This window comes from Otolemur garnettii, unplaced genomic scaffold (genome assembly GCF_000181295.1).
Source record: "Otolemur garnettii isolate 467f Iridium unplaced genomic scaffold, OtoGar3 scaffold00010, whole genome shotgun sequence".
NCBI lineage: Eukaryota > Metazoa > Chordata > Mammalia > Primates > Galagidae > Otolemur > Otolemur garnettii.
In genome coordinates, this window is record NW_003852405.1 from 10,617,394 (window position 1) to 10,629,253 (window position 11,860).

An 11,860-nucleotide genomic window follows, 5' to 3' on the forward strand; every position below is an offset into this window, starting at 1 on the left:
TTCATCTGTGGTCCTTACATATCTCATTGTTAAGTCTCTCTTCTTGATCTCTTTGATGTGGGAAAATACCTGATATCTTCTAACATTTCCAACAATTACCCTTCTCTTTCATTATATTTTACCTTACACTTTTATTTATAAAACTTTCTAGAATGTTGGATTGTGGGGGGCTAATATATCATTTAATTCTACTGTGTACTTTTAAACCAATTAGAAGACTGAGTATGGTGGCTCACCCTTGTAATCCTAGCACTGTGGGAGCCTGAGGCAGGTGGATTGCTTGAGCTCAGGAGTTCAATACCAGCCTAAACAAGAGTGAGAACCCATCTCTACTAAAATTAGAAAAACCAGCTGGGCCTAATGGCAGGTGCCTGTATTTCCAGCTACACCAGATGCTGAGGCACAAGGATCACTTTTGTTAGACAGAGTCTAGTTCCGTCTGTTAAAATCTATCTAAGAAAATCACTGAGGAAGACTTTGAGGTTGCTGTGAGCTATGACACCATAGCACTCTACCCAGGGTGACTAAGTGAGACTCTGTCCCCCCCAAAAGTTAGAAAATTAGCCATAGGAGATCAACAAATACATGTATATACTGCTAACCATTTTTATAGACCCATAACAAAAAAGGAAGCTAATGTTCCTAGACTCTAACATTGAAAGAAACTATTCAAGGGGGGAAATTGAATCTGGATGACAGACATATTTACCCAGAATTTCTGCCTCCCCCCAAAGGGAGGCTAATCTCTACATATTTTATCTTTCAAGTAGATAAAATTTTCCTAGTGGAAAAACATTAACCAATGAGTGTCACTGTCCCTCCCAGTCAGATAAATCACTGCTCTTCTTTGGAAAGAAATGAATAAGAAAAATCAAGAATATTACTCTAGTGGAAGTCCTTATACAAGGTAATATGAAGTTATACAAACATATACACCTATGTGTGTGTATAAAAACAGGGCATGACTTATGCTTCATTCTTATTGTTTTTTTAAAGAAATTTTAATTTTATTTTTCATGTGCCTGATCAGAATCACTTTATTAATTTTTTTGAAAGTGAGTTATAATTTTATTATTATTATTTTATTTTTACATATTGATTATTAGGTTTCTGCTTCTTGCTTTCACAGAATTGAAAAGGCTTAAAATTTACCAACAATAACAATGTTTAGGATAAGGACTAGAAACAAAAACTTCGTAAAGAATGAATGAAGATAAATACATTCAGAAAAGAAATCAGACTATTGTTGCAACAAAGTATTAAGCAATAATAATAATAGCAATGAAAAGAAAGTAACATTCACATTGTCAAATAAGAGTATGTCTATTTTAGAATGCTTTGACTCTGAGGTTCAATATAGAGTCATCAATTAACTTATTATTATTTTTTCCAAAGTCTCAAAAAATAGACAACCCATATGTAGAAATAAAAATAAAAGATAATTTCAAAAAACAGATCATGCCAAATCTTATAGACAATAGAAAAAGAGGAAATACTTCAAAATCATTCTGCTTAATCTGGATATATCTGATACTAAAATTACAAAAAAAAAAAATTATAAAGTGTAAATTACAAACATAATTCACTTTTAAATGAGGATGCAGTATCCTTATCCTAAACAACATATTAACAAGTTGAAGTGAAAATTAATATTTAAGTGATGTACTTTAGTCAAAATTGAATCCAATTTATGTGGGAATTAGTCAGTATTTTCTTTTTTTTTTTCTTGTCCTTACCCTCCCTCCCTCCCTCCTTTTCTGTCTGCTCACCCCTTCCCCCATGTTTCACCATGTAATTAATTATCATTAATTGTCATTATATCAAAGTTGAATACATAGGATTCATACTTCTCCATTCCTGCAGTGGACCACCTGCCCACTCCCAAGATCCAAATATGAGCTTTTTAACTGCAGCAACTTTAATATATGCTATTGGAGCTGGAATTACTGTAGCTGCTGGCACCAGACTTGCCCTCCAATGGAACCTTGATAAAGGATTTAAAGTGGACTCATTCAAAATACAGGGACTTGAAAGAGTCCTGTATTGTTATTTTTTGTCACCCCGCTCCCCTGGGTTGGGAGTAATTTGCATGCCATTCTTACTGTTTTAATCATCATTTTATGTAGATAATTCCAAAATCTGGATCTTCAAGTCATACATATGTCTGTTTCAAACTGTACCATATTAAAAATATCTCTCCATCCCCCCATCCCTTGTTCCCCTCTGTTCTGGTCAATAGCACCATCACTTTTTGGTAATCATTGTTGGTGTTATCTTTTATTCATCACTCTTCTTTGTTCCTGTTGGTTCATCTTTTTAAATATCTCTCAAGCTCATCCTTTGTCTCCAATTTGTACCTCTATGACCCTCCTCTACTATACTTATTTATTGCAAATTAATTTAACAGCTCTTGATTAAGTATATATATCAAGTGTTATAATTTTTTTTAAGACAGTAGAGATATAAAAGAAAGGTAAAACATTGATTCATCCCTCATGGGACATGGAAGAGTGGACAAAGAGTTATCAAATAGTAATCCCCCCCCAAAAAATGTGATTTCAAGAGAGACAACTTCAAAGCCTCAGGGTCCCTTGGTGCTATGTGAGCTTACAATCGGAAGATTAGGAAGGTGGCAATGACTTTCTTGGGAAGTAATACTCAAGTTGAAGAAAGAGTCAACTATCTCTGTTTGCTGACATTCAATATGAACTTGTATCTAGAAAACCCTACAGACTCCATGAAAAGATTCCTGGAATTGATAAAATAATTCAACAAAGTCTTAGGTTACATAATCAATGTACATAAATCAGTAGCATTTCTGTATATGAATAATAGTCAAGCAGAGAGTCAAATCAAAGACTCCATACCATTCACAATAGGTACAAATAAAATAAAATACTTACGAATATATGTAACAAAAGAGGTTAAAGACCTCTACAAGGAGAAACATAAAACACTGATGAAAGAAATTGCAGATGACACAAACAAATGGGAAAACATCCCCTACTCATTGGTAGAATTGACATCATTAAAATGTACACATTGCATGAAGTGATTTACAGAGTCAATGTAATCTCTATCAAAATGTCAGTGTCATATTTCACAGATCTAGGAAAAATAATCCTAAAATTCATTTGAAACCAATAAATAGACTAAATACCCAAAGCAATCTTAAGTAAAGTGAATACATCTCGAGACATCACATTAGTTGACTTTACGTTATACTACAAGTCTTTTATACCAGTGTGGTACTGGTACAAAAGTAGAGACATAGACAAATGGAACAGAATTAAGAACCCAGAATTAAAATTAATTACCTGTAACCATGATCTTTGAAAAAGCAGACAACAACATACACTGGGGAAAGGAAGCCTGATTCAATAAATGGTGCTGGGAAAATTGAATAGCCACAAACAGAAGAATGAAACAGAATCCCCATCTATCACTATATTTAAAAATTTCCTCAAGATGGATTGAATACTTAAATATAAGGCATAAAATCATAAAAATTCTTGAAGAAAATGTAGGAGGAACTCTTATAGATTTTAACCTAGGTTAGGGAAAGAATTTATGACTAAGACCCCAAAGGCAAATATAGCCTCAACAAAAATAATTAAATTAGAAAATTTATTTTCAGTAAATGAAATAATCAATAGAGTGAATAGATAACCTATAAAAGGTGAGAAAATAGTCACAAGCTATACATCTCACAAAGAAATATTATCCAGAACCTATAAAGAACTCAAATCAGTAAGAAGAAAACAGTCATCAAAAAGTGGGCAAAAGACATGAACAGAAGCTTGTCAAAAGAAGATAGACTAATGGCCAACAAACATGAAAAATGCTCAACATCACTAATCATCTGGGAAATGTAAATTAAAACTGCAATGGGATACCACCTTACTCCTATCAGAATAGCCATTACTAAGAAATCAAAAGATAATAAATTCTGGTATGGATGCCTATAAAAGGAATGTTTATATGCTGTTGGTGGGACTGCAAATTAGAACAACCTCTATGGAAAACAGCATGAAGATTCCTCAAAAAAATAAATGTAGACCTGAGGTTTGGTGAGCAGCTTGGTAGAAAAATAAGATTTTCTTGAAACGACAGAAGAATTGGACTGTAGCTTGTAAACATGTTCCTTTTTTCCACTTTGTCATTGAAAATTGAAGACTACTTTTAACTTTTTGAGGTGCGAGTGTGTAAAGAATTGGTGAGGACCATATTTCTGGAATTTTAATAAGGATGCTTAATCTTAAAAATAAAAATGATTTAAAAAATAAAAAGAAACTAAATATAGACCCACCATCTGATCCAACAGTCCCACTGCTGGATATGTATACAAAGGAAATTAAGTGATTTTTATTTCACTGGAATGTTTATTGCAGCACAATTCACAATTGCAAAGATGTGGAATCAACCCAAGTGCCTTTCTATTCATTAGAGAATAAAGAAAACACCATGTGTATATACCATGGAGTACTATTCAGCCATAAAAACGGAATGAAATAATGTCATTTGCAGCAACTTGGAGGGAACTGGAGACCATTGCTCTAAGTGAAGTATCTCAGGAATGGAAACTAGGCCAGAATGAGGGGAACATCGTACAGAGCCAAAGAGCTGGAGAGGTAGGTCGGGGCCATGTAGGGACATTGGACACTGTGTTAAGGAATATGTCCTTTATTTTGAGATCACAGAAAGCCACTGATATGTTTAAACAATGAGTGACATGATTAGACTGCCTTTGAAATGATCACTCTTGCATTTAGATCACTATCTTTGCTTTCTGATCAACTGCAATTCCTTCCACCTTATGAATTACTATACAAGCCAAAATTCACATGATCCTCACCATTTGTCATCTGAAACTCATCCATTTCTTAATCACATAGTTCACACTTTCCATTGTTTTTTAGGATAAATCTCAATCTATTGGTCTGTTTTGCTAAGGCTTACTACCACCTGGGTTCTGTCTTCCTGTCCGAAATAATTTCCTATTTCTCTTGAACACGGCCTCTCTTCTTTGGTTAAGCCAGTCTTCCATCTGCCTCCCATTACTTTGTTCAAAACTTAGAGGTTTTGAAACTCTTACCAAAATTTTTCCCCTTATTAAAATTCAAACATATTCAAAGTTCCAAGTTCCAATCAAACCTTATTTTGTGAAATTTCTCACTACTCCAGAACCATCATGTAAGCTCATTCCTCACTAAACCACAACATTGCTGTGTAATTGTGATGGAGTTAAAGAAGAACAGGAAAATTTCCTTTGTGGGATACAATTTATTTCCCAAGTTAGGCACCATCATCTTGGTTTAATATGTCAGTTATACCTGACTTATGGGATTCTTGGCAATATCTTTTTTGTTTTGTTTTCTGGTCATTATGAATGTGATTTTTTTCTATAGAAAGTTCTACAAAATAGGGGAAAAGATAGGAAAAACATGAGCCTAAATCTACTTACAATAAAAGATTTTCCATGATCTTTAAAATCCTTTGGTAGTATTTTTATTTACTACATAATATGCTATTGAGTTGTTATTCCATAATTTATCAGTGACAGCCTGTTGCTGGACTTCTACATTTTTCCATTACATTATGATGTAAATAATGTGGTTAAATATAATTTTTCTTAGCCTCAATTATTTTCTTCAGATAAATTTAAAAATATGCATTTACTTGGTCAAGAAGCCAGTTTTTATTAATTATCACCTAATTGCTTTCCAACAAGGCTGTACTACAAATAATGTATAAAAATGTTCATCTCAGTACATTCTCACTCACATGGGTTTTTTATCATTCCATATGTTTTTGTAATTCAATCTTAAAAAAAAAAAAAAACCTAGAAGCTACAGAGAACTCAAATTAAGCAACAAAATGAGCCAATAATCCTTTATATCAATGGGTAAGTGAGATGAATAGAACCTTATATAAAGAATACAGATGAATGGCTAACAAACATAAGAAATAAAAACACTCGTTGTCCCAAATTATCAGAGAAATGCAAATCAAACCAGCCTGAGATGTCACCTAATCCCAGTGAGAATGGCCCACATCACAAAGACTCAAAGCTACAGATGCTGGCATGGTTGTGGATAGAAGGGAATGCTTTTACACTGCTAGAGGGACTCCAAACTAATACAATCCTTTTGGAAGGAAGTGTGGAAAGCCCTCAAAGAACTCAATCTAGATCTCCCATTTGATCCTGCAATCTCCATTGCTGGGCATCTACCCAGAAAGAAAAAAAAAAATTATAAGGATATTTGCACTAGAATATTAATCACAGCTCAATTGCCAAATTGTGGAAACAACCTAAATTCCCAGAAATTTAAGAGTGGATTAACAAGCTGTGGTATATGTATACCATGGAATACTATTCAGCCATTAAAAAGGATGGTGACTTTACATCTTTTGTATTGATTTGGATGGAGTTGAAATACAGTCTTCTTAGTAAAGCATCACAGAATGGAGAAGCAAGAATCCAATGTGCTCAATTCTGATAAGAGAACAATTGATGCTAGTACATGGTGGGAGGGAATGAAGGAGCAGAGAGGAGGAAAGGGGTGTGTGTGGGGCTACCGTGTGTGACACATCTCTTGGAGATGGGACACTATTATTAGAGGGACTTTTCCCAGCAAATTCAAGCAGTGTAACCTGGCTCTTTGTACTCTCAATGATTCCCCAACAATAAAAAAAACAATAATAATAAAATAAGTAAATAAATAAATCACCAAATGATGGTTATTTTGATTTGAATATCTGAAATTAATGAGGCTTGACATTTGCCTATACATTATCTGAGAGATTAGGGGTGTCAAGTCAATAGCTAGGAGACTTCTTATCCTGAGGCCAGATTCTTTGAATTATTCTGAAGATATATGTGCTATGTTAGCTGTGTATCAAACATGATGCTCTGCATCAGATTGAACACAAAGCAGTGGTTCCCAAATTTGAGAACCTTGTCAGAGTAAAGGAGGATGGAGTCAAAGAATACAGTCAGGGATGCAGAGACTCTGAAGTACACAAAAAGACAAAACAACAACAGCAATAACAAAGCAAATGGTGTTTTGATAGTCTGGCAATCTTCCTGTCTACTGGTTACTTCAGACAGTGGCTTTGAACAGTCTTGCTTGAATGAATTAAAAATAATAAGACTAAGCATTCGGCAGAAGGGGACACTGATGATAAACCAAATGCTGTGCCAGGGTCCTGCCCCAGCGGCAGGGTTCTTTAAGACCTGTGGAACTGGTGGTGATTGACTAAAGAAGAGTAAAGTTAGAAGTGGTGAGAGATAAAGAGACAGTGCGTGAACAATAAGAGTTTTCGAAGGTGGAAAACACAGGGGGCCATCACTCGTTTGTGGGGTTCCAATGAATGGCCCTGAGTGTTTGTTCCACTCAGCTTTTATTAAAGGCTATTTGCTCATTTAGCCCAGAGGGTAAGCTGAGGAAGGGAACAAAAATGGGAGAATTTTCTCTGAGTAAGCACGTTAGTTCTTATTCTACCTTTAATCATTAACTTTAAGGATCTGAGCAGCCTTGAGAAATCTTAAACTTGAGCCTTGTGTGGGGGCAGCCTCCTGTCTGTGGTCATACACACAGATTCCTTGGGGGAGGTTATTTCCCCACTAGTTCACTGTGAAGCAGATGCCCCAACGGCATCAGTCTCCTCTGAAGAATTGATGGAAAAGAGGAATTTCCCCCTTATCTCTAACCCAGAAGCATCTTCCTCTATTATTGGGGTCCAAACTCTCCTGCCTATATTTCCAGGCTTGAGCTGTTCCCTTGATCTCTGCCCCAGCCATAATACAAAGCCCCATAATGGGTATTTGCTTTGACTGTTGACTGGGCAGGGGATGGCCTGGTTAACGTTTCTTGCCAGGCCTTGCACGCAGCTTCCTCTGTTGCCATTATTTCTTCAGAGTGTTTAAGACCAAGCAGGGGTGTTTGTAAGCTGTATCCATTACAGGCCAGGCTTCTAGAAGAAGCAGAAACTGCTCAGATATGAATTTAGTTGCTGGTTTTAAAGTAAACTAGCTAAACTGTTTTTATTCCGCCTTGCTCAGCTTATTTCTCTGTTTTTCCCTTTTTCGGGGGTATTTTCTCTTGCCAAGAATGGGGTCTTCAGTCCCCATTTTTCCTGCAAGCTGTTTATCATCTTGGTGTAAATCCTAGTTTTCATTTGAGAAGCCTGGCAGCACAGATGCATCAGACGTGACCTCCTCAGTATCATGTGTAAATTGCTTGAGCAAAAAGGAGCTATGCTTGAGAAAGTCATTGTTAAAACAGAAGTCAACCCTTCATCCACTGTGCCTGGTAAAATATATTAGTATAAAGTTGTAAATATACTTAAGATTTTGATATATGTGAATTATGTTATTTTAAAACAGTGTATACTTTTTATTTCCCCCATGAATTGTTTATTCTAAGTATGTCTCCTTGCAAATAGCATACATAAAGTGTGTGCAATGATTTCTTTCCATTTCCTTTTGATTTAGTTGTCAGAACATGCAACATCTGCTAAAGCTGAAGCCAATACTCTCAGAAATTTTTCTTTCATTGTACTCACAGTCTGCACATCATTAGTACAATTCAGATGGAAATTCTGTAGAGATGCAATATTACTAACAGATTATACTTCCCCAGAAAATTTGACCCCCGTGCAAATTTGATTTATTTAACATATTTGCATTTTAATGGATTTTTCTGAAAGGGTAATCTTCTCATCAAGATGGGCTGCTGTGGTTTTACTGAGTAATCCACAATTTTCATCTCATTTGTATGTGTTTATTAATGTGCAGTACGAATATTTACACAATATGTATGCACATACAGATTATGTTTACCTGAAATGCATGTTTCAAAATATGAAAGACTAAGCATTTGGTATTTTGGTTACCTTATAGATGCACATCTTCAATTTATTCCATTGTGGCACTCTCCCAACTTCAAGGTTAATAATAATGAATGCTTCTGTGATACTTTAGAGTTTATAGTATTCTTTTCACATACATTAACTCATTTGCTAACATGCTTGAACTCCTGGGGGAACTCAATAACATTTGAAGCTACGGGAGAACTACTTAGAGTCAGTTCCTCCCTCCCTTAGCACTGTCACTAACTTTCAGTGATTCAAGTTCCTAAGCCACTCTTGACCATGTTGTTGGATTTAGGTGTGGTCAGTGGACATGGCCAGTGGATGTAGTCAGAGGATAAGCCACAATCCAATATGGTTGGATTACGTTCTGATACCCTCTCTACTTCCCACCAGTCCTAGCCTACTCCCAAGCTCCATTTGCTAGGATCAATTGACACAAATGTCATTGGCTTCAATGCCTCTTTATGGGCTTTTTAGTTCTCTGTAGGAGCTGGTACACTTCTGCTTAGTTACTAGGACAGGGTGGCTATTCCTACTGCCAGCTATTGTAGAAAGGTATTACTGGAGTAGGACCTTATCTACATTCTCCCCAGCTAGTAGGTGGGATCTTCCTCTTAAATAATTGATTTATTATCTGAAATGTCCACACTATTCCTTAAGGTAAATGTATTCATATATGCCAACTTCAAAAAACTATTACATGGCAGCAGTCTCCATTATTCCTAAGCATCCTGGTTTATCATCTTGCAAACACAGTAAGTCAGAATATATATCTGCCCATGTGGGACTGTACACTTTTACAAAACATGTTGCCTTATGCATAAAAATAAAATCACAAAATGTCAGAAGTCATATTCATATATTTTTCTTATTTCAAATGTTTCTTTTTCCTTGATGTTTTAGGTTTAAAGTTCTATGAATTATAACCCATGTGTGATTCAGATTGTCACCTCAACAATCAAGACGCAAAACAGTTCCATTGGCCCAGAGAACATCTCTGTGATATTCATTGACAGTCAGACATACCACATGCTCACTCCAAGGCCCTAGTAACCACTGATTTCTTCTCCATCACTATCGATGTGTTTCTTTAAGAATGACATAGAAATGGAGCAGTGCAGTTCATAGCCTTTTGCAATTGGCTTGCTTCATGCAGCATGATGCCTGGAAGGTCCATCCAAATTATAAAGTTTGTTCCTTTTAATTTTTAAAAATTTTGTGTATTTATTTATTTAGACAGAGTCTCACTCCATCTCACTCTAGATGTGGCGTCATCGTATCTCGCAGTAACCTCAAACTCTTGCTCAAGTGATCCTCTTGCCTCAACCTCTGGCCACAAAGCCCAGCTAGTTTTTCTATTTTTAGTAGAGATGGGTCTCATCTTTGCTCAGCCTGGTATCAAACTCCTGAGCTCAACCGGTCCACCTGCCTCAGCCTCCCAAAGTGCTGGGATGACAGGCGTTAGCCACCTCACCCTGCCTTGTCCCTTTTTATTGTTGATTAGTATTTTGTTATATGGATACCTGAGCTAATGAATATACCAGACATAATGGTGCTGGTAAAATCAGCAAAACATCAAAAATTGCCAACATAATGCAGTAGAAACACCTTGGGAATGAGCCATATCTTGATTCAAATCTCAGTTCTGCTGCATAAGAGTTGTGGGGAAATAGTAAAGTCTCCTGAGCCTCAGATTTTGCAATAATGACGGGTAATGATATTTATTTCATAGGATATTGGAAAGAATTAGATAGGATTAAAGCATGTGAGGCTTTACTAACCATAGTAAATAGCAGCGTGCCTGTTTTCCCTCTCTCTGTCACAAAGTTAAGGTAGCATGGTACATATGATATTTTCTAAAACTTTTATTCTTCTGATTTGTAAAGTGTGAAAATTCATAATAATCACTTTTTAATTGTTGGTTTTGTTAGCAAGTGGGAAATACTCTATTATGCTACCAGAGTAGAGATTTTTACATGTCATAAATTATTAACAAATGTTTTAAACAAGTGTAAAACACTAATTTGCATCTAGTTTGCATGCTTTTGTAGTACAAGGTTACCTTCTGGAGTGAATTCTTAGACGTCAAGAATTTGGAAATTTGTTTTAAATATCACCAACAGAGTTCTCTTCGCCATCTTCCCTTATCCCCAGTGCTACCCCCTTGAAGGTCGAGCTGTGCATTTTCAGCGGGTACCAGATCTGCGCTGGTCACAGGAGACGCTCTGCCAGGACTGACGGAAATGTCTTCCAATTTGTGAAGGCAAAGTGAGAGTCCGCGTGGAATCCTCGGCAGATAAACTGGACTGTGGTCTATGGAAGAAAGCTCAAAGACGGACACTGGGAGGAAATTCAAAAGAAAAGAGCCTGCCCGGCAGTCAAATTCCAGAGGGCCATCTCTGGAGCATCCCCTGTTGAGATAATGGCCACCGAACTCAGAAACCCAAAGTTAGAAAGGCCCAGGGAGAACAAGTTATCAGGCCTGCAAAGGAAGGAAACGTGGCTAAGCGAGCGTTAAACGACGCTGGGATGGCCGCGGCTAAAGCTCCACAAAGGCAGCCCCTGGGCAGGAGAGTGGGAAGCCCATAAAGGTTTCTGCTCCCCGAGTTGGTGCAAAACGCTACGTTGGCAGATCCGATTTTTAAATAAAGATCCAACTCTAAATATATGCATACATAATCACCAACAGAACTGGAGGGTCCATGTAATCTGATGTGACATAGGACGGATGAACATTTTATCTTCTTGTCACGCAGCCCTTCCTAACTGAACAGGAGGCAAAACTTGGATGCAAAGGAGACTGGGGTGGTCGGCCCTCTAACGACCCTCGTTTCCTCATCTCCCTTGATACCGGACTCCATTCCCTGTTGGTAATTGATTTGTTGCAATTTCTGGAGCATAGCATATGGCTTCATTATCAATATGAGTAAGAAGCAGCAATTACATTTCTGACCCAAAGATAAAAAATATGAGTGTGCTTATC

General features: G+C 36.6%; 1 pseudogene; it reads left to right on the forward strand.

Annotated features, from left to right (window-relative positions):
* The first annotated feature begins 9,577 nt into the window (after nucleotides 1–9,577).
* LOC100967051 lies at nucleotides 9,578–11,522 on the forward strand (annotated as a pseudogene).
* The last annotated feature ends 338 nt before the right edge of the window (nucleotides 11,523–11,860 follow it).